General features: G+C 40.6%; 1 long non-coding RNA gene across 2 annotated transcripts in view; it reads right to left on the bottom strand.

Moving 5' to 3' along the window:
• Positions 1-21,449, bottom strand: part of LOC110255714 (uncharacterized) — a 754,959-nt gene that overhangs the window by 70,277 nt on the left and 663,233 nt on the right. For both annotated transcript variants that reach the window (XR_014818117.1, XR_002336416.2), the window contains 3 exons: positions 19,461-19,621; positions 18,030-18,132; positions 14,089-14,267 (listed from right to left, as the gene is read on the bottom strand). This is a non-coding gene — a long non-coding RNA (uncharacterized LOC110255714). The remainder of the gene's footprint in view (positions 1-14,088; positions 14,268-18,029; positions 18,133-19,460; positions 19,622-21,449) is intronic.

The raw sequence follows: 21,449 nt of genomic DNA, 5'->3' as shown, positions 1-21,449 counted from the left end.
CTTTTCTCAGTAGCCCTCCTGCTATTCCTTGGCCCCTTCCTGAAAACTTGCCTCTCCCCCAACCTCATCACCAAAGCTGTTCTCTAGACAGCAACACGAGAAGCCAGGCCAAGGGTCTTCCACTAACAAAACACACACCCACTGGGCTCATGCTCTGTGCCAGCCAGTGTGGTGTGCACCTGATGTCTGATGTTGATCTGGAACAGTGTCTCCTGCCTGTCTGCTATGAGGAGAGACCAGTAGAGAAATAAATAAGCAGCTGCATTAAAATGATACGGAAGATAATCAGGGAAAAGCAAAGGCTGTTCATGGAGTCCAGCAAGAGCAGGTAACATCAGACGGTGGGGGAAGAAGCAGGGAAGGCTTCCTGAAGAAGGAGACAGTTAAGCAAAAACCTAACTGGTGGGTGTCTGTGACCAGGTAGAAGAGCAATCTCCTTGCAGGACAGAAAGCCTAGAAGGAGATTCTTTCTGGAAGGCTGGAGCTGCCCGTGAGAGTGTTGTTACACATTCTGAAGAACCTCCAGGAATTAAAAAATTTTTTTTTCCTTCAATGTAAGTTATTTTTATCCATTTAATTTTTCTCTTAGAGGTACATTTATGCACGTGTGTAATTCACGGACCTATTAACTTCAGAGTCAGGACAGCATCAGTGTGTTCAATACTTGCTGCTAAACCTACAATGAGCCCCCAGAAGATTTAGGGTGACTGATGCTATTGAGCCGGGGGTACACCAAGTCCTTTCTTGTGGCTCCATTTCCTCCTCCATGTGTACAAAACTTTTATTTAGTGTCTTTCCACTTAAGCAAACTGGTAGATTCCAGGGTTAGTCAATATCAACGCCGGACACGCCTCCCTACATTTTCGTCTGGTGTTTGCTAGACTTGAGAGTGTTATATGATTGTTCATTTAGCAGCAGTCTCTAAATAAGAAAATACTGCAACACATGCTTGAGGTTTCTTTTTTTTTCCCTCCCAATTAAATTTTAAATGAATGCAGAAATCTGGATGCTTACTCCCTTTAAGTGGTTTAAATTTGAACAATACATTTTGCATTGTGCAATAAAGAACCAGCTGTAAATGCAATGAGTATTTGTTTATGATGTCTTGGTGGTAATTGGGTTTAGCAAGGCATGCAAAGAGCAGTTTTCTTCAAATGACTTATTGGAAATAGGAAACGAGGACACGTTTCCTTTCTATAGGCGAGCGTCCTTTCTTCAATCCCAGGGATGGTATTCTGAATAAATTGCAGTACAGATTTAATGCTGAGCATAAAAGACCATTGTCCCAGATGCATGGACATAACTTATAATTACTGTACTATGTAAACTATGCTATTACTATTTGACTTACATTTGCTATAATTACTGGATATTATTCTTCAAGTAGCTAGGAATAAATGATCATTAACCGATGACGTCCTGTGTAATTCTGATATATGATAACCAGCACAATTTGATTCTTTTCTCTAGAGGTAAAATGCTTAGCTTATACTAACAATTTAAGAATTGAGTGGGCAGGGTTTAGAACCTGCTTCCTGAAGATCACAGAAACGTTTTGCTGCTTCTATAAAATTCCACCAGTTTATTTGTTTTCCATTAACATGTTTATTTTTAACCGGTCTGTGTTTTTCTAGGCAAGAATCATGATCCATCAGGACCTCCTTTGTGCCAGCTGTGGTTCAACTGTTTTTTACGGCTGTAGGAAGAAGCGCACAGGATGACACACAATTGTCTTTAAGGTTAGAGATTTCATCCATGACAACTGAGATGCCTTTTTTTTCCCAGTGACTGAATTTTCACCTTCAAATCCCAGAGGTCACCCAAAGGTAATGTTTTCCTTAAAACATACCTATTAAAGTGACCTAAGCCTTAACATAAACAAAATCTTTTAAAATGCAGACACCCGAAAAATCCTGGATTTCAATCCTGGCTCCAGGGTTTGAATATGAAAAGGAGAGCGAGGCATAATGAAATTCCTTTTGAAGCAAGGCTTCTAACCCTAATTTTAAAGAAGTAGCCTAATTTAATCATCAGCTGCCCCTTTTCCTCCCCCCAAATGCAGCCCCAGCTTAGATGTTCTTCTTTCGCTGAAAGAAAGAAGTCACTCATCAACTGTAATCACTAACTCTTACCAGTTATTGTCTTTTTCCACACAGCCCAGGTAATGTATTTCTACTGGGCGGACCACTAGGTTATTAAAAGTGAAATAACGCCCACCTTTCATAGCCTAAACTCTCCCTAGCAATATCATCGCAGTGGCGAATCACATAGCCCTCCCACTCTTCTGACCATTTGACTCAGCTCTAAAAGTTTATGGATACATGCTGTCTTAAGGTCCGATTAAAATAAATCAGGAAGAGGAATATAAAGTCATGTTCATTAAATGCCTACTATGTGTTGAACGAGTTTATAGAAACAGCTTGGCTATTAGTCACTTGGTTTTGAAGACGAGGCTTTAGAACTCCTGTATGATTTTCTCAGTCCCATGTCTTGTGTGACTTGTGGTTTCCTGAACTTTGTGAGGTTCTCACAATCCACCTTGTAAACTTGCTGAAGGGCTGTTTGTCGCTCAGGCTGGAGCTGCCCAGACGTGATGGACAAGGAAGCAGTGTGTCTTAGAGGCAGAACCAGTGCTTCCAGTTCCCGGCGGTGGGACCAACTGGATGAGAAATGGAATTAACTGCACCTCTTCATCCAACAGCATCCTGCCACATTTCTATAGTGTGGGCTTTATGTCCACAAACGGGCCTCGAAATCTGAAGATGCATGGGAGGGACTGCCAAGAAGATGAAACACTGCCAGTATTTATTCTCAGGCCATTTAAAAGAAGGACAGCCAATTACTTTGTTCTTTTACTTCAAAAATTTTTTTTAGTGTTATAAGGGAAGCACACACATTTCAGAACATATGAAGACACAGCAGCGAGAAAATAAAAACTGCACATAATGCTGCCACAGGGAATACCCACACTCATTTATGTGTCTCTATAAGTACGTGTTTAAAATTGGAATCCTATATAAATATTTTGAAAATTAGAATCCTAATGTAAGCAGGAGCACTTGAAACTTACTTTCTTTGAGTCTGTCTTAGATTTTTTATTCCCACTGCAATTAGAGAAGCTCACATCTTGACATGGAAAGCCACATAGTCCCAGAGGGAATTTTTTTTTTGGGGGGGGCTGGTATACACTACTCTGAACATCCCCCAGTGCTCTTAAATATACCGGAAAACATGATTTTTCATGGCTGGTCAGCCCCATGGACATAATACAGTTTATTTAAAGATCCCGTGATTGTTGGACATTTAGTTTGAAAACAGTTTTCTGTTGTTGTTAAGTCATGCTTCAATGAACATGCTTGGGAACTCCTGAGAGGAACTTCCTGCTCTAGTTCACAGCTACGTCACAGGGTCAAGCGTACCGGCCAGCACAGGGCGAGTGCTCAATAAAAATGTTGTGCATTAATTAATATATTTTTCTGAATCTCTTCTTAATCTTCTTGGGCAAAATTTCTAGAAATGGAATTACAGGGTCAGAGTCAATGAGCTTTAATAAGTTTCCGTATAGGGCCCTACAGTTCCCGCTTGTATTAATACCCAGGGAAGTGGGACTTATTCTCACTGAAGCTGCTGATTAAATGGAAGGATTTACATTTATAATATAAACATAGCCGGTACAACACTGGACACCCTTCTGATCTTCTAATTCTACCAGCTACACAAATAGCAACTCAGTTTCATTTCATCTTTCTTTTTAAAAATGTACGTTAATGATTTTTAAAACTTTTCTCCTCTTGAAATCCTCTGAATAATGTCAACTGTCTGCTTCCCTTTCAAAAAATTATTGAGTTATGGTATTTTTCCTGTGTGTATGTTTTGGGGTGTGTGTGGTCAGCATTTCACATGGCAATGTCTTACTTCTTCACCTAGGTTGTAGACTCACTGAAGACAGAAACTTGTAGTGATGGAGGCTCGGATTCTTAATGGTTCCATGACTCTGTGCAAGTGATTTAACTCTGTTTTTTCATTTCTCACTGGGATCAATGATACCTGCCTCTCGCTCTAAGGATTAAATGAGAACATGTGAACACAGAGCCCCTCATATATTAAGTGCTCACTAAATTTTGCTTCCGTTTTAATCTTGCACTTCTCCAGAACTATGAAGACATCATTTTGGAGAGTAGAAGTCCACTCAGTGAGCTGGAAATAGGATCTGTGGGGCCTCTGTGGACTGTCCTGCCAGGAGCAAATGAGTGGGGACAGGAAGATGTAATCTTTCCTGGGACTGACATTCTTACCTGGAGAATGGGCACCAGTACCATGACTCTTACAGGTGCCTCTGGAGTTACCTCCTGTAGTCAGAAAGATGGGACATAGGACCACGCCTTTAGCTAATTTCTCAGAGCATCTCTGAGGGTACACTTGAAAGTCAAAGTGCCTACCTGGGAACAAAGCTGGATGCAGACTTGAGACCAGTCTTGCACTGGGGGGAAATACCATCTTGGCAATTTTCCTGCCATCTTTTTTTTTTTTCAACCATTGGTAATAGTGTTAAATTTGTAATCAGGTGATATTTATGGCTTAAACCTGTTTACCAATATCCCTTTTGATGAAATGTTTGGGAAAGATTTATTAGGCATGAAAATCCTGTTTTCCACTCTTTGCATCTGCTGTCAAAGTATACCACTGTTCAAGAGCCAGGTCCACTTTCAAAGCTCACTGAGCCTGGATTCCTCTCAGCCTTGTAGTCCCACCTCAGCTACAGAGGCCCCAAATGGGGAGTTCCTGTTGTGGCTCAGTGGGTTACAAATCAGACTAGTATCCGGGAGGATGCAGGTTCGATCCCTGCCGGTGTTCAATGGGTTAAGGATCTGGTGTTGCTGTGAGCTGTGGTGTACGTAGCAGATGCAGCTTGTATTCAACCCCTAGCCTGGGAACTTCCACATGCCATGGCTGCAGCCGTTAAAAAAAAAAAAAAAAAAAAAAGCTCAAAATGTGACCTAGAAATCCACCTAGGCTTCCAAAGAAAGAGCTACAGTTCTCCTGGTCCCACTGATTTAGCAGTGATTTGGGGAGGTGGAAGGATTTTGGGACAAAATAGAACAAGTGGTTGTTTGGAAGTTCAAATTGTAATCACATGCAAAAAAAAAAAAAAGTTCAGGAAAGGCTATAAAAAACTTTGGCGCCAAAAAACAAGGGGTAGAAAAATGCGAAGCATATCCAAAGGTAAGTTTTTAAAAGTAGGATCCACATGATAATAAAGATTTAGAGGTCAAATGGACTTTTTATGTATATATTTTGCTTTACAGCAAAAAACAAAAAGCTTGAACTAGAAAAAGGTTCCAACTAGATTGATTTTTTTACTCTTCATTGCAGGTAATTTACCCTCCAAAGGAAAAGTTGTGAATGAACAGAAGAAGGATGTATGTGTCCCAATTTTCATACGAGGGGCCGATGGACCTACTGCTCAAACCTGTGAGACCCAGAGATTGAGAGACCTTGGAGCCGAACATCCCCTGGAGAAAAACCCAAGTGGGTCTCTGAGAGGCAGCACTGGGAGGGACTTCATGCTTCTAGCGATGCCTCTAGGGTCCCCATCCTACTTCCCCCCCCTTTCTTCATCTAAGACAAGTAGGACCGAGGAGACAAACATAAGTTTGTTAGAAACAGAAAGGACACTGTGTTGGGAACAAGTTTTACCTGAGAGAAGGGAATGCGGAAGGGCAGAGAAAACTTTAAGCTTGTTATTATTATTTTTTTTTAATAGAGAGCCTGTTATTGTTGACAGCAGGCTATTTTCCTGAAGAAAAATAAAACATCAAACCGATATGACAGTTAAATCAGTCTTGAAATTTTTGCTACACTGTCAGGTGGAAAGGAGAATTGTGTTAGAAGGTAGAGCAAATACAAGAGAAATTGAAGGAACACTGTACATCAGCTAGACTTCAATAAAAAAAAAGTGGTGTTTTGACTCGGAGCTCACATAACATGCTGATGATTTCTGCACTGAATCAATATTAGATTAACTGTGGGTGTTAGACAAGTTTTTTTATTTTTATTTTTTTGTCTTTTTAGGACTGTACCTGCAGCATACGGAGGTTTCCAGGCTAGGGGTCAAATCAGAGTTGTAGCCACCGGCCTACAACACAGCCACAGCCACACCAGATCCAAGCCATGTCTGCAACCTACACCATAGCTCACAGCAACACTGGATCCTTAACCCACCGAGTGAGGCCAGGAATTGAACCTGCAACCTCATGGTTCCTAGTCAGACTCGTTTCCACTGCGCCCCGATGGGAACTCCTATCAGACAAATTTAATTAAACTATTCTTTAATTAAAAATTCAAAAGCAAAAAACAAAACAAAGCAAAAAACAGAAGGTATGGCTGAGACCAGTGGGGAGGACCCTTTGGAAAGATGTGTATTCAAAATTTACCAGAATGCTTTTTGTATGTGTGGACCTGGTTGTCAAGAGCCTACTTACATTGGTGATGGGACCAGGGCTTATGTCACTGTCCTTCACTCCGTAGTTAGTGTTATTTCGTAAACTTGCAGATATAGTTGGTTAGAACCTATTATGTGGGCTTATTAAACCTTGCATGCATAGACACAGCATCTATCTTTCAGTTTATGGCCGAGGTTAAAATTCTCCACGTGTGAAGAAGAAGAAGCCGTGCCAGTGACCGCACTAACAGCGTTCACCACCCGCAGCAGGGACAGGTGATCAGGATTCTGCAGCTCCTGTGATGCCACTTAAAGAGCATCGGAGGAGTGACTCTCACCCTTCACCTATTTTTCAGATGATAAAACTCAGGCCAAAAAAAGCAAAAAACTGACGCCAAACTTCAACCCTTATTAGTGATATGAATTAATGTGAACTCTCCAAAAACCTGCTCTGGAGTTTGATGGGTCGAAGTTTGAATTTCTTCTCTGACACTTACTTGTGCAATTTTTGGTAAGTCACTTAAGGCTCCCAACTCCAAGCTTGCTCCTTTTTCTGTTCAATGAAGATAGGCATGCTTCCTTTAAAGAGTTGTTTTAAAGGTCCTGTTAACTGTACTTGAGATTACGGAAAGTGCTTGTCTTAGTACTGAGCATACAGTGGACATGCAAACAGGGCTGGACTTACTATCATCTCTTTACTATAAATGGGTCCTTGGGTTGTGGGTCTCAAAAAACTATCTTGTTCCTTTCATTACATCACCAAGTTTTAAGAAAACTTTTAAAATGTTAAGAAATTCTTTAAAAAAATTTTTAAAATTCTTTTCTTTGAATTCTTTAAATTCTTGAATTTTCTTAGATTTCTTCAAGAAGTCCTTTTTTTTAGAATATTGAGAAAAGCCCGTCGTGACAAAATCTGCCACCGTTTTTCTACATTTGGAACATGAAGAGTTTGCAAACCCAGGAGAGAAAACTGTAACTCTGTGTTGTCGTTAGCTTGCCAGGACATCCTCATGGAACTGCCTGCACGGTATTTACCCAAGGAGGCCTCTAAATGCAGCATGCCTCACCAGAAATCACAAACTCTACCCACTGGGGAGGAGGCCAACTTGCGAGTAATGCACAGAGAGGTTAAACTCTGCTAAAAGTAAACTCAAAATGGCATTCTTCTCAAATATCGGGGGTATTGTCTCCTGCAGCTGTCAAAAGGGGAAGCTGCACATCCTTCGGTGAGAAATAGGACCGTCTGCCCAGGAGACACGAGATAATTTCCATTCGGCTTTGGCTCAATTAGAGATATGGAATAATAGACGCTCACTTTTTTGGGGTAATAAATGTCCCAATTTTCACATTTCTTTCGTAAGATGTAGTAACCACAGAGTATGATTATTTGGTAAAAATACTGGGGACTTGTGCACACTTTGTAAGGCACTGAATTAATTTACCATGCTTTCTCTATCACAGTCCTTTTAGGCTTATTAATCCTTTTTTACTTTGATTATTGTAAACATTCATAAAATTAACATTTTAAGTGGCCATTTTTTTTATAAGTATCTGTTGAGTTTACAACTGCTAATAAAGCTTAGGAAAAAGTCCTTCTAATGGCTGCTATTATTTTTTACAGGGTAGAAATAATGTGCCTTGCACGTGTAGTGACATCAAGTCAATCATGTTTATTTTCTCTGGACCACAAGCCAGAGAAAAAGGAATTCATCCTTTCTGGGTTGGAGACTTACCATTGACTGTAGGATTAGGTTCAAATGCCTTGAACCTTCTCTTTGCTTCATAAAATTGACCACAGCACATTTACAACCACAACGAACCCTTCAAAAATGTTTATACTACATCCATTCAATTTTATTGTACTTATTTGAACATATCTACTTGTCTACCTATGTCCCAACCTATATGTCTTTGTCTATAATCTATCTATCATCTATATATACCTACCCATCTATTCATCCACTTTTTTTTTTTTTTTTTGCTTTTTGCTTTTTAGAGCTACACCCACAGCATGTGGAGGTTCCCAGGCTAGGAGTCTAATCGGAGCTACAGCTGCTGGCCTACACCAGAGCAACGTCAGATCCAAGTCACATCTGCGACCTACACCACAGTTTACAGCAACGCCGGATCCTTAACCCACTGAGTGAGGCTAGGGATCGAACCCACAACCTCACGGTTCCTAGTCGGATTTGTTTCCGCTGTGCCACAACAGGAACTCCTGTTCATCCACTCTTAAGGACGACCAACTATTTTAAGGGCAGTGACTTTGTCCTAAATGTTTTTGTATCCTTAGAAACAGGTTCTTGATCTGGGTTGAAATTAGCACAGGATCAGTGAATGAATTCTCTGGCTGTGACTAAACTGTGGGCCTCTTACAGATGGAGACTGAATAGTAGTCCCCTTTATATCCTAGAGTTTAGCCTAGCATGAGATCCCTAGTAGGTCCAGAAAATGAATGTGGTTTAAATAAATAAGTGAATACACTAAAAAAATATAAAAAAATGCATCAAATTTAATTGTTATAATTACTGTTGGAAACTATTTGACTTCTAAATTTTGTTACATTTTGGCTTTTTCTTCATCTTTCGAAGGGACATGGGTTGGTTAAGATATTCCCAGATCTTTTTTTTTCTGACCAGAAACTAAACGGGTTATTCTGTGAGTTTGAGGCAAAGCTGGGGTAGCTGGGCCAATCGGCATTTACATGCATGAGTTGATTTCTGTGATAGACTTTCGTTGTTATTTGGATAAAAGGGGAAGAATTTTTTGAACAGGCATTTAAGGAGAACATAGAAATAATACTTTTAAAATAGGATATGATACCATCTGGTTTCTTATACATTTCCTGGCCAAAAACTAATGGAGCATATAAGTAAGAGTTTATCTCCGGACTTTCAATTCTATCCCATGGATCTATAAGCCTGTCCTTATCAGGACCACACTGTCTTAATAATTGCAGAGTTCTTATAAATTTGAAACAGGGAAGTGTGAGTTCCTCAGTATGTTCTGTTTAAATTATTATTACTATTATTATTATTATTTACTTCCTGGGTTCTTTGATTTTCCATATGAATTTTACAATCGGCTCATCAATCTCTAGAAAAAAGGCAGCTAGGATTTTAACACGGATTTCATGAACTGATGGACACTGGGACATTGTCAGATACTGTCATTTTCATGGCACTGTACCTCAATTCTCTTTTCCAGATTAGCCCTATATGAACTTCAGGGAAAAGAGCAGTTTTTCTATAACAATGCATGGAATGGAAATGATGTTCCATTGGGACAGCATGTGCCATCTCAACAATATTATGCCTTCAAATCCATGATGACAGGATGCCTTTCTGCTTATTTAGGCCTCCTCTAATTTCTTTCATCACTATCTTACAGTATTCAATATACAAATCTTGCACTTCTTTTGTTAATTTTTTTCTATGTATTTTACTCTTTGTGATACTATTATAAATTGAATTGTCTTTTTTTTTTTTTAAATCTTTTGTCTTTTTGGGGCCGCACCCGCAGCATATGGAGGTTCTCATGCTAGGGGTCCAATTGGAGCCACTCCACAGCCATAGCAATGCCAGATCCTTCACCCACTGAGCGAGGCCAGGGATCGAACCCACAACCTCATGGTTCCTGGTCAGATTTGCTTCTGCTGCACCACATCGGGAACTCCTGAATTGTCTTCTCAATTTCATTTTCAGATTGTTCTTTGCCAGAGTATAAAAATATAGCTGATTTTTGTACATTGATCTTGAATTCTGCAATTTTGCCGAGCTCATTTATTAGCTTTAATAGTTATTGGTAGATGCCTTAGAATTTTCTATATATAAAAATATATACATGGATTTGTGAACACATAGTTTTACTTTACCTTTCCAATCTGCATTCGTTTAATTTTATTTTCTTATCTAATTGCTGGAAATAATTTTTAAAATTACATTCAGTGTTCAAAAGTATTCACACATCGTTCTCTGGGAACACTGAACTCCTTGTTATCTATTTATTTGAAAGGTAAGTCATCTAAATTTAAACATCTTTCAGGCCTGAAGAATAATATATTTTTGCCATGAGCTTATTGGATAATTGTACTTCTTTAGCAAATTTCTTTTTATAGCACTTACGTGCCATATGTATTTCTGCATTGCTTTATAAGAGTTTATACACCAAGAATACTAACCTTTTAGTGGTAATACAAATGAGACATATATTTCCTAAGTTTGCTGTAATTTTATCTATGTTCTTCTCTGATATGCAGATGTATTATGTGTCTGTGTGATCATAGGTGGCAGTTGCTTGCTCTTTAGATTCTGCTTTGGGCATCAGACCTAGGAAGGCCCTTTCCGTCTCTAACATCATGTAAACATTTTCCCATTTTTTTCATGTCCTTTTGCAAATGCTCTGGTTTTGAGGACAGGCACTAGAATGCTCACGCAATGTTTCAGGTGTGTGGGTGTGTAGAAATGAAGTGGACTCCCCGTTAGGAGAAGTGAGTTATCGGGTGACTCCAAGGCTGTTATTTTCGGAAGCCACCTTCTCCTGTGGCAAGAACTGAAACCACTTTCCCAGATGGAGCCTCGGCGGTGTGCCTCGCAGTCAATTCCCTTGGAGAGAAGGCCACCTTTGCTGACTCTAATCACAAATACAATCCAATTAAAAGCTATTATGTTAATGTGAATAGAGAGGGAGATAAAACAAGACAGTGAAATGTTTCATTTAGGCCCCAGTGAGGTGATTTCTTAGGGCATAAAGAATCCCCATTAGGTTGGTTGCTGCAGTGACACAAGAAACATGCAAACCAAGCTACTGATTAAAATCTGGGAAAGAGAGATAAAAGGTTTATCAGTGTGACAAGGGGCTGCTTGATGGACTATTAGATGACACATTTGTATGTTTGCTTGAAAACCTTTCGGCTTCTGTCAGGCATTGTCATTGAAAAAACTGCTCTTTTCCCTTAAGTTCGTGTAGGGCTTATCTAGGAAAGAGAATTGATGTACAGCGCCACGAAAATGACAGCATCCTTTCTCTGTGCACATAACATTTTGTGTATTTGATGAAGATGGCCTAAAGGAGGAAGCCACTGCAGTAAAAGAAGTGGGTTCCTTCCCCAGGACCATTGACCTCAGGGATGTAAGGTTACTTGTGAAGAGTAAAAATCTGCATTGAAGAAAAGAAAAAAAATGGACTTTAGAAACTGACAATTTCGTCCCCTCTCATTTTAAACCACGTAGGTGTTGGTTTGGAAGAAACATTCAGGGTTTTTCATAACTCAGGTTTACAGGAACAAATTAAAACGGATTACGTTAATTCTTACATAATTTGTTTTCGGGTCTATCGCTCATCCTAATTCCACACAAGATTACATTCTCCAGTAGATTCATGAAATAGATTTGTCACGTGAAATCTATTTTTCTACATATCATTTACAAATATTTTCTCATGTTTGCATCCTCTCAGCTGCTCCCCAGAGGAAGACGCCATATGTATCATAAGATACTGCTGAGTAGGCAGCTGTGGCAGGGACTACAGTTGTCTAACTAAAACCCACGTGTCTTTCGCTCCATGTGAAACAGAAGTGTCCTGCAGGCTAGAATATGCTTCCCAGCCTCCTTTGCTTTACGTGAGGTCACGTGACTAAGTTCTAGCCACTCAAACGTCAGAGGAAATGGTGTGTGTCTCTTCTAGAAAAGACCCCAGACTTTCCCCATCCATCCAGCTTCATGATCAGACCTGGTGGTTGTGCTAAGGTGCTCCAGGAAGGTCTGATAATGATTCAGACTGGAGACAAAGGAGGAAAGAGAGAAGAGGGACATGAATGGATGAAAACAGTATTCACACAGGGAAGAAACATGATAAAGGTATATCAGACAAGCATAACTCATTCACAAATATTCGCTACCAAAAGTTCTTGTGAAATTTGTTCACAGATTGCGAAATGCTTCCTGCTGGTTGATAGTTGAAAAGATAGATGAAAGGGTTTTTCAATAACTGCCTTTAAAGACAATACACATTTTTATGTCCTAATGTGACTTAGTACATTCGGAAGGGGAAGCAAAGCACATTCAATTCTTACATGTTATCTGAAGTTTTTTGGTTTTTTTTTTTTTGGCTATGTGTATACTTTAATTAATTTTGAGAGGTAAAACTAAACTTGCAAGCGATATTTCCACTCTAAGCATCAAACAATGACACCAAAGAAGGGAGTCCTTTTTATTTCCTTTCCAGATTCTACGTGAGAGTTTTAGATCCTCTGTTGGATTGAGAATGCTGTCATTCATCTTTTGGGTCTGAAATAAGAATTTCATTTTTTAAAGAAAAGCTATGCGTGCTAGTTTCCTTTAAGAATCTAGAGATTGGGGTTCCTGTTGTGGTGTAGTGGAAACGAATCTGACTAGGAACCATGAGGTTACAGGTTCGACCCCTGGCCTCGCTCAGTGGGTTAAGGATCTGGCGTAGCCATGAGCTGTGGTGTAGGTTGCAGGCGCAGGTGCGGCTCAGATCTGGCATTGCTATGCCTGTGGTGTAGGCTGGCAGCTACAGCTCTGATTCGACCCCTAGCCTGGGAACCTCCATATGCTGCGGGTGCGGCCCTAAGAAAAAAAGAAAAAAAAAAAAGAATCTAGAGATTGACAGTTTACTTGACCCTTTGTGCTTCTACAGTGAAACCATGAGAGGACTCTTTTGTTTACTGTTTCTCAGCACCTAACATGTATCTGTTATACAGAAAGGCACTCAAAAGGAGTTTCTTGGCCAAGTGCATTAACCTGTGCATGTATAGCAAGGAACAAAAACCATCAAGAGACCGGGTTTCTCTGCAGACAGGAGAGGGTAAACTAAAGAGTGAAGAGCAAAACCAGGAAGAAGACACCTCAAGTTTGACGAGAACGCAAGGGACTTAGACTCACATGCCTGGTGTGGACTGTCAGAAATTAGCAGCTTTGCAAGAGTTCCCTGGGAAGGCATCAGGAGCAGGTACAAGGCTGCTGCATCCAGTCAGAAGTTGCTACTCAACTCCTGCTTTTGAATTAAGGTTGACGATATCTCCTTGCTTCTGCTAAGATTTTAACCACACACCTAATTTGTTTCACGAGCACGCTGACAGTGCAACGTAGTCATTCCTCCACATTGAAAGGGGTCATGGGCACAAAATGCAAAGCAAGGTGGAGGTGGACCTAACATGCATCCAGCTCACTGGATAGTCATCTGAGAACTTTTGCGTTCAGCCTCTTTGATGTATCAGTGTTTGACATGTATCAGTGTTCAGCAATGGGAACTGGCCAAAGACACACTGAGTAAAGGCTGGTGACCATCAGAGTGAAGTTCATTGGATCTAGTTTACTTTCAAGTTCATTCATTCACTCATTCACTCACCCACTCACTCACAAATATTTCTTGAGCAAGAAACAGATGCAATGAACTTTGCTAGACAATGCACAGAAGTACATTCAATAAGTAAGGCTCGGGTCAATGCCATTGAACCTCAAGTTGCTTGGAATCAGGTAGAGGAAATACCTCTACTACTAAATGGCATTTCCAAGGGCCATAAAGCATATTTACAAAGGACCTAAAGAGGTGTAGAGAAAAGAGGTACCATCCAGTTGAGGGTGGTGATTGGGATCACTGGAAATAAAGGTTTGACAAGGTACCTGTTGAAGACATTTGCAGCAGAACATTGAAAGGCACCAAAGATGATCAGCGGGCACACCTCCTTTCCTCCGTCCCCCCGCACAGCACAAGTCTGGGAAGGCATCTCTCCTAAAGCTTTTCTCAAGCTTCTTAAACATGAACCGCCTGAGTGTGGTCCAGAGCAGCAGAGCATCCCGTCCTGCATTTGACATGAAAAGAACAGCCAGGGAAGTGTCTAACTCTACGCATTTCTATAAGATGTCTTTACTATACGATGTAGTTGATATTTATCATTTCCAATATCAACATACATTGCACATGCAACCGCGCTGTGCAGGTTACTCACTGGTACATCTCGAGGAACTGTTATAGTTCAGAACCACATGCGAAGCCCGATTTCTGCTGTTGTAAAAGCCTGTGAACTAGGTGGAAATACAGCCGCTGTTGACTCTACTAATCACATAATAACAGGGCATATGAAGTTTTAAGGGTGGAACTTGATACTTGCAAATTGCCTCACAAAAGACCGATTGTCTCTTTTGGGATTTGGGCCACTGTTTTAACAAGTCTGAGTTGATCTGCATTCCTAGCGCCCTGCCACAGAGTGCTAATCCCCCTCCACCACTGAAAAAATACGCAGTTTCATCCTTTATATCAAAATGGGAAGGCACCACGTGCCCGGAGGTCATCTTTCTGTGGCTCATTGCTCTGCCAAAAGGATGGGGAACTGGTGGATTTCCTAGGAGAATCTAGGTGGGGAAAGAAAGAAGCAAAGGCCCCACACTGCCAGCTAAAGAGTGTTGTAATACATTGGATGACAGTGCAAAGGAGAATTAAATGCAGGGCATGTGGGGAACGAAATCTATACTGTCTCGAGCTCCACTGTGTGTTTAGGGCAGGGAATGAACAGCGGAGAGCAATAGCAGGGGGAGACACACCCTATCATGGAAGAGGATGAGCTGTCACTTAACTTTTAGTTTCCCCTCAATCTGTCTGAAGGCACCTGCTATAGAGCCTTGGAATCTCAGACTTGCAAGAGGCTTTGGGGACCTCCTGGTGACAAAGGGGTCAGTAAGTCTTCTGAATGCAATCATTCCCTGTCTCTCTGTGTGCATGGGGAATTCTGGAAGTTCTCCAGCACCTTCCTGGAGCTCCAGGAAACGTCCAGACCTCTCCCGGATCTTCTGTACCCTCACAGACTCCACGCTTGCTTCTCTTTTCGCTGCCACACTCCACAGCTGGGGGGAGGTCTCTGTGAGACAAATGTCTCCTCCACACTCTCTTCCCCCAACGATCCCTGCAGGAACTGAAGCACAGCTGGGTTTCAGCGTCTTCTCAAACCTCTTGGGAAGCTTGATATCTGCTTCTCGGGGGTTGGGGCCCTGGCGGAGGAGGGGCAGGTCCAGCAACTTGCTCAGGAAGCTCACCCCCGTGCTCCTGGCTGACCGTATGTCCTCTGATCAGGGGAGAATGACCACGGCTAGGGCGGAAAAACTGCTCTTCCATCATCACATATTCCCCACGTCTATTCTTTACGGCATAAACGTCAGCTTTGATACTAAAATTTAATTCACAATTTTTTAAAATGTAAAATACTCCTCCATTAAGGTTCTTGCCATAATTTTTTCCCATCCTTCAGGGGAGGGGATTATACAGGGCTTGTGCATCAGAGGCAGAAATCTTGAAGGGCATCTTAGAATTCTGCTTACCACACAGTCCTATGGCCTGTGCTTTACTGGTGCCATTTTTTTTTTCTTCTTTCTAGGGGTGCACCTGCGGCTTATGGAAGTTCCCAGGCTAGGGGTCAAATTGGAGCTGCAACTATGCTTGTGGCAACACTGGATCCTTAACCCACTGAGCGAGGCCAGGGATCAAACCCGTAGCCTCATGGATATGAGTTGGGTTCTTAACCCACTGAGCCACAACAGGACTCCTCTGGTGGCATTTTAATTCTGTTCTCAGTTCTCTCCTCAACACCCACCCCACCTACAGCTCGACAGAAGCAGCTGTCTAAGAAAACTCCTCCTCGGAGGACACTTAGGTCGTGAGCTGTTTCTTTTCTTCATCACGGATATTCCCCCTTCCAGAGGGGATGTGTGCTAAAAAGAGAGAAGGTGTGTCACTGCACTTGAGGACACCTGTTATGGAGAACAGAAACGAGACCTTGATGAGATAAATGCCTGACCTAGACTTCAAAAGGGAAGAAGGGATTGCAGCTTAACGGAGTCCAGGCATATCAGGATCTAAAATACTTTTGCATATGATCTTGTTTTATTGCACATGGACGACTGCCTTGAGCTAATGTGTCACCACATCGTACCTTTATGTGCTCATTTGCAGTTGCACAGTGACTAAGCAAACAAGAGCACTGTCAGAATGTCAGCCTGGTCACCACATTCAGAGGTCAAGCTCTTGACATTATTCAAAGTTCATGACCGCTTCTCAGAGAGTTTCCCAGTAGAAACCTTCTGAACTCATGAAACTAATTCTTGAGAAATGTAAATGTTTTGTAAAATAGTTTTGGATTGTGTCATGGTTGTCAATGGCTCATGAAATTCATCCAGTATGGTTATTTTATAACAGTCTCTGCTTCACCTGTTTCTGACTAAAATGGTTTGGGATGGTGTCACCGAGAGACCTGATACCTCTTAGAGCTGGGAAAACAATACATTCTCTTAGAGTCGAGTGTACAGAGAGATGAGATTAACTTTAAATTTCTTTGGAGACCTAACACTTTATCTAGAGTTATGCCCTTGCTGATACAAAACAGTTTGTATCCTGTAAGAAATTATGGTTGTATCATGATTCGAAAGCCATCTGGGGTGGGGGAAAAAAATCAGCCAGTTGTCTGTGGAATATTCTGTTTATTTGGCATCAAAAGCCGAAATATTGCAAGAGGCTTTTTATTCATATAAACATCTGTGTCTGTATCTATTGATAGACCTAAAAGGTCTTATAGATGAAGCATCACTTGGGTTGCAGTTTGGGTGGCAACTAGCAGTTTCTTTGGGGCCAAGAAGATTTCAAGGAAAATAATGGCTGCTCATGTTCTCATGTGGTCTCCCAAACATATTTTTTCCTTTATCAGCTAAGTACATGATCACTGCCAGAAAAAGTGCTGTTTGCTGCCAAGGTAAGTTCAACAAATAGAGCTACTCTGCTCATTCTTCCCTTTGAGATGACACTGGTAGTGAAGTATAAGAAGGTAATATCTATCAATTCTCCAGCCTTAAAATAGTCAATTACCTACTTCCAAGATGAATATATTTTTTTTCCTTTTCAATGGAAAACAACTTGGATTTTGTGATTGTCTCTGCCTGACATGGCACAGATATATATATATATAAAATCCCAGGTCTGTGAATAAGATGTGCTTGTCTTTGTTAACGAGAATGGTCAACTTGACAATACCTAAAACCTGGACAATGTCTGGACATCTCCTTCTCCGGCCAGGCACAGTTTGCAAAATTCTCACCATTAAAATGATTAACTTGGATTTTTAAAGCTTTCTAAAGTTCTCTATAATACCCATGAAGAGTGGTAGAACAATATTTACAAAATAATATATTTCTATGTCTTTAGAGTCATGAAAAATTTTATTCTTATAAAAGCAATGTATGTCCAAGATAATTTTTTTTTTTGTCTTTTTGCCATTTTCTTGGGCCGCTCTCGCGGCATATGGAGGTTCCCAGGCTAGGGGTCGAATCGGAGCTGTAGCCACCAGCCTACGCCAGAGCCACAGCAACGCTGGAGGATCCGAGCCGCGTCTGCAACCTACACCACAGCTCACGGCAACGCTGGATCGTTAACCCACTCACTGAGCAAGGCCAGGGACCGAACCCGCAACCTCATGGTTCCTAGTCGGGTTCGTTAACCACTGCGCTACGACAGGAACTCCCTTTTTTTTTTTTAATTTTTTTAATAGTAAAAAAAGGTGCAAAACAAAAATTATGCTCTTTACCTTTCAGACTCCTCCATCCCACTACCCAGAGGCAGCCATGGTTAACCCAGTTCGTGTTTCCTTGAAGAAATAAAGGTCTCCTCTCTCTCCCCCAACATGAACACTGCACACATAAAAAGGATCATATTTTTATAAGTCAAAACCAATCATACAGGTTGTCTCTACTTACAATTCTATTGAACATTTTTGTAAATTAGACACTACAGAATTCTCGGACTTCTCAATCTCATTCTATCCATTGTAGAATATGTATTTATTCAGTAGAAAAAAGGGAAACTGGAGTTCCTGTCGTGGCTCAGTGGAAAGGAACCTGACTAGTATCCATGAGGATGCAAGTTCGATCCCTGGCCTCGCTCAGTGGGTTAAGGATCCAGGGTTGATGTGAGCTGTGGTGTCGGTCATGGATGCAGCTCAGATCCTGCATTGCTTTGGCTGTGGTGTAGGCCAGCAGCTATAGCTCTAATTCGGCCCTTAGTCTGGGAACCTCCATATGCCTCAGCTGCGGCCCTAAAAAGACAAATTAAATTAAATTAAAAAAAAAAAAACCAAAAAAAGGGAAATCATCTGAAGATATAGCCTTAAAGTGGAGGCATCACATAGCACAACTGTAAGACGTCAAGGGTAAACAGCAGACACAGTTTAGTTCTCAACACGCAATCATCTCATCCTGTTTACAGATACTTTTATCAGTAACTGCAGTATGCTAAAATATTCAGGAGGTGGGTTAATTTATTGCTCTGTTGTTTAGATTTCCAACTGATTTTGAACAAAATGCAACTAAAATTTAGATGACTCATTTGCCGTAACTGGGAACACCTATGCTGATTTATACAGTGGTTCTTCAAAAAGACCCAAATATTTTCAGAATCCTATGATGATGGCAGTTACAGCCATCTTATATTGTGTGTGTGTGTGTGTGTGTGTGTACACAACATCAGTTTAATCAGAAAAAGCATCTTATATGATAAAAGTATCCGTAGATTTTAAGAACCATGGCTTATATTTAATTTGGCAGAATATTACTACCTTATAAATTTCTTAATTTAGTAAGGGTGTTACTTTTACCATAATTCTATATTTCACCCAAATTTGTATTTGTATCATCACCTGAAAAAATAACTTGCTCTTCGGGATTGAACTTTTTCAACTGAATTTAGGCTCTCATTTATAATAATATCCAAACTTGTATCATAAATAAAATAAACTTCCATCTATAAGAGACATGAAAATTTGTGCTAATTTTATAAGTAATTAACTTTTATTTTGAACACTTGTTAATATTGATATAAAACTTTTTTTTATCACTTAACTTTTTTTCAAATTTCTTTTTAGTCTTTTTGCAAACAGCCAAAACATTAACAGCTATCACCTTGGGATGTGCACAAGAAAACCTGGAATCTAAAAGCAAAATTAACTTAGAAAAATACTCACTTGATCTAAATGAAAAGTCGTATTTCTCAGGGGGATGTATACACATAGTTTTGCAAGAGAATGTGAAGTGTCTCTGTCTATCCACAGTCTTGCTCACATATATCCCAACTTTTGAAGTAACCATTCATGCTTCCTTCATGGAGCAATGTCTTCTACTTTTCCTGTGGGACAATGAAAAAAACCTATTTTTCCCTAGTGATATCACTACAGCCTCCACAGAGGATCATAAATGCACTGAAACATTCATCAACCTTTTCAAGAACAGAAGGGCAATCATTAAGTTTACCTTAAATGTGCCCTTTATTTTTTTGAGCTCACTGTTACCCAAAGGGTTTATTGTAAAATATCCAAATAGAACCAGTAGTAAAGTGAATAAATTGTAGTAGATTTACACACACACTTAATAGGAGGTTATGGCATCAGCTGGAAGTATAGACGGTTTCTGGCTTACTGGGTCGAATTAGGATTTTTTGACTACCTGATGGTGCAAAAGTGATATGCTTTCAGTAGCATCCATACCTCAGATTTTGAATTTTGCTCTTTTCTTGAGCTAGTGATATGTAGTTCGAGTCTCTCCCATGACACTGGGCAGCAGTGAGCCTCAGCTCCCAGGTAGCCAAGCAATCATGAGGGTAAACAATGGACTCTCACACAACCATTCTATTTTTTCACTTTCAGTGCAGTGTTCAATAAATTATGACATAGTCAACACTTTATTATAAAATAAGCTTTGTGTGGGATGGTTTTGCCCAACTGTGGGCTAATGTAAGGGTTCTGAGCCTTTTCAAGGTAAGGCTAAGCTATGATAATGTTTGGTAGGTTAGGTGCATTACATGCGTCTTTGAATTGTGATATTTTCAACTTAATAAGTTTATCAAGACATGACCCCATCATAAGTGAAGGAAGCTCTATACAGTGTAAAGGTCTATCTCATCTGTCCTGATTTATTTTATTTCAAGTATTAATACTAACATATTACAAATGAAAATATTTGATAAAAATGCAAATATCCATGGAGTTTCTGCTGTGATGAAGTGGGTTAAGAATCTGACTGCAGTGGCTTGGGCTGCTGTGGTGGTGAGGCTTTGATCCCCAGCCTGGCACAGTGGGTTAAAGGATATAGTGTTGCCGCAGCTGTGGTATGGGTCACCTCTGTGGCTCGGATTCAATCCTCAGCCTAGGAACTTCCATGTGCTGCAGGTGTGGCCATAAAAATAAAAAAAAAAAGCAAATATCCATTTAAGATACTAAGGCAACAGGTGTGACCTAGGACTGTCCTGGGCAAACTAAGAAGCATGGTCACCAGACCTACAGAGGGCATCTGTTAGTTTGCTTTCTGCTATTCCTTTTGTCTGCTTTTAATAATAATGTCTTATTTTTTTCTTCAGGGAACGATACTCTTCCAGTATAAGTCCATGTGGTTTAGTTGGTAGTAACCCTATTCAATGGCTTCTGGGACAGATACATGATTCAGGAGATGGCCCATCAGAGTACTGACTCCCTTGACCACAATGCCCGTGGTTAAGGAATGTGACAAAGGCCAGGCCTTCAGTGCCCACTCCTGCAGGGGGAATGGTTAGCTGGGACTTCCAGGAAAGGAGCACCCCCTTCTTTGGGGTATGAAAACCTAGACTTTCTGGGGGCTCTATTTGTGGATCAGAGGGTAGAACATGCCTAAGAAAAAACCCAAAGCAGAGAAAAGAAGAGGCTGAGATGGAGAAATGAAAGAGGAAGCTCTGATGACTTTAACTGCTGAATCCATCATTTGTTGAAGCCAATTCTTTTGATTATCCCAGTTAAACAAGTCAATACATTCCACTACCACTCCTTTTAATGCTAGTTTGTCTTGCACTTTTATCGTTTGAGGCCAACAGAGGTCCATCTAACATCAACGATTTTGATGTAGTTCATATAAAATAATCAGGCCATTAAGTTGGTATTTATGGCAAATCCACCACCATCCTCTCCTAATAGGAAGGGAAGGCCATG

This window comes from Sus scrofa, chromosome 10 (genome assembly GCF_054392235.1).
Source record: "Sus scrofa isolate SSC_HxYL_T2T_F1_AM1 chromosome 10, Sscrofa_HxYL_maternal_Yorkshire_Landrace_v2.0, whole genome shotgun sequence".
Lineage (NCBI taxonomy): Eukaryota > Metazoa > Chordata > Mammalia > Artiodactyla > Suidae > Sus > Sus scrofa.
The sequence above is the reverse complement of the archived record's forward strand: the minus strand, read 5'-3'. Positions and strand labels throughout refer to the sequence as shown.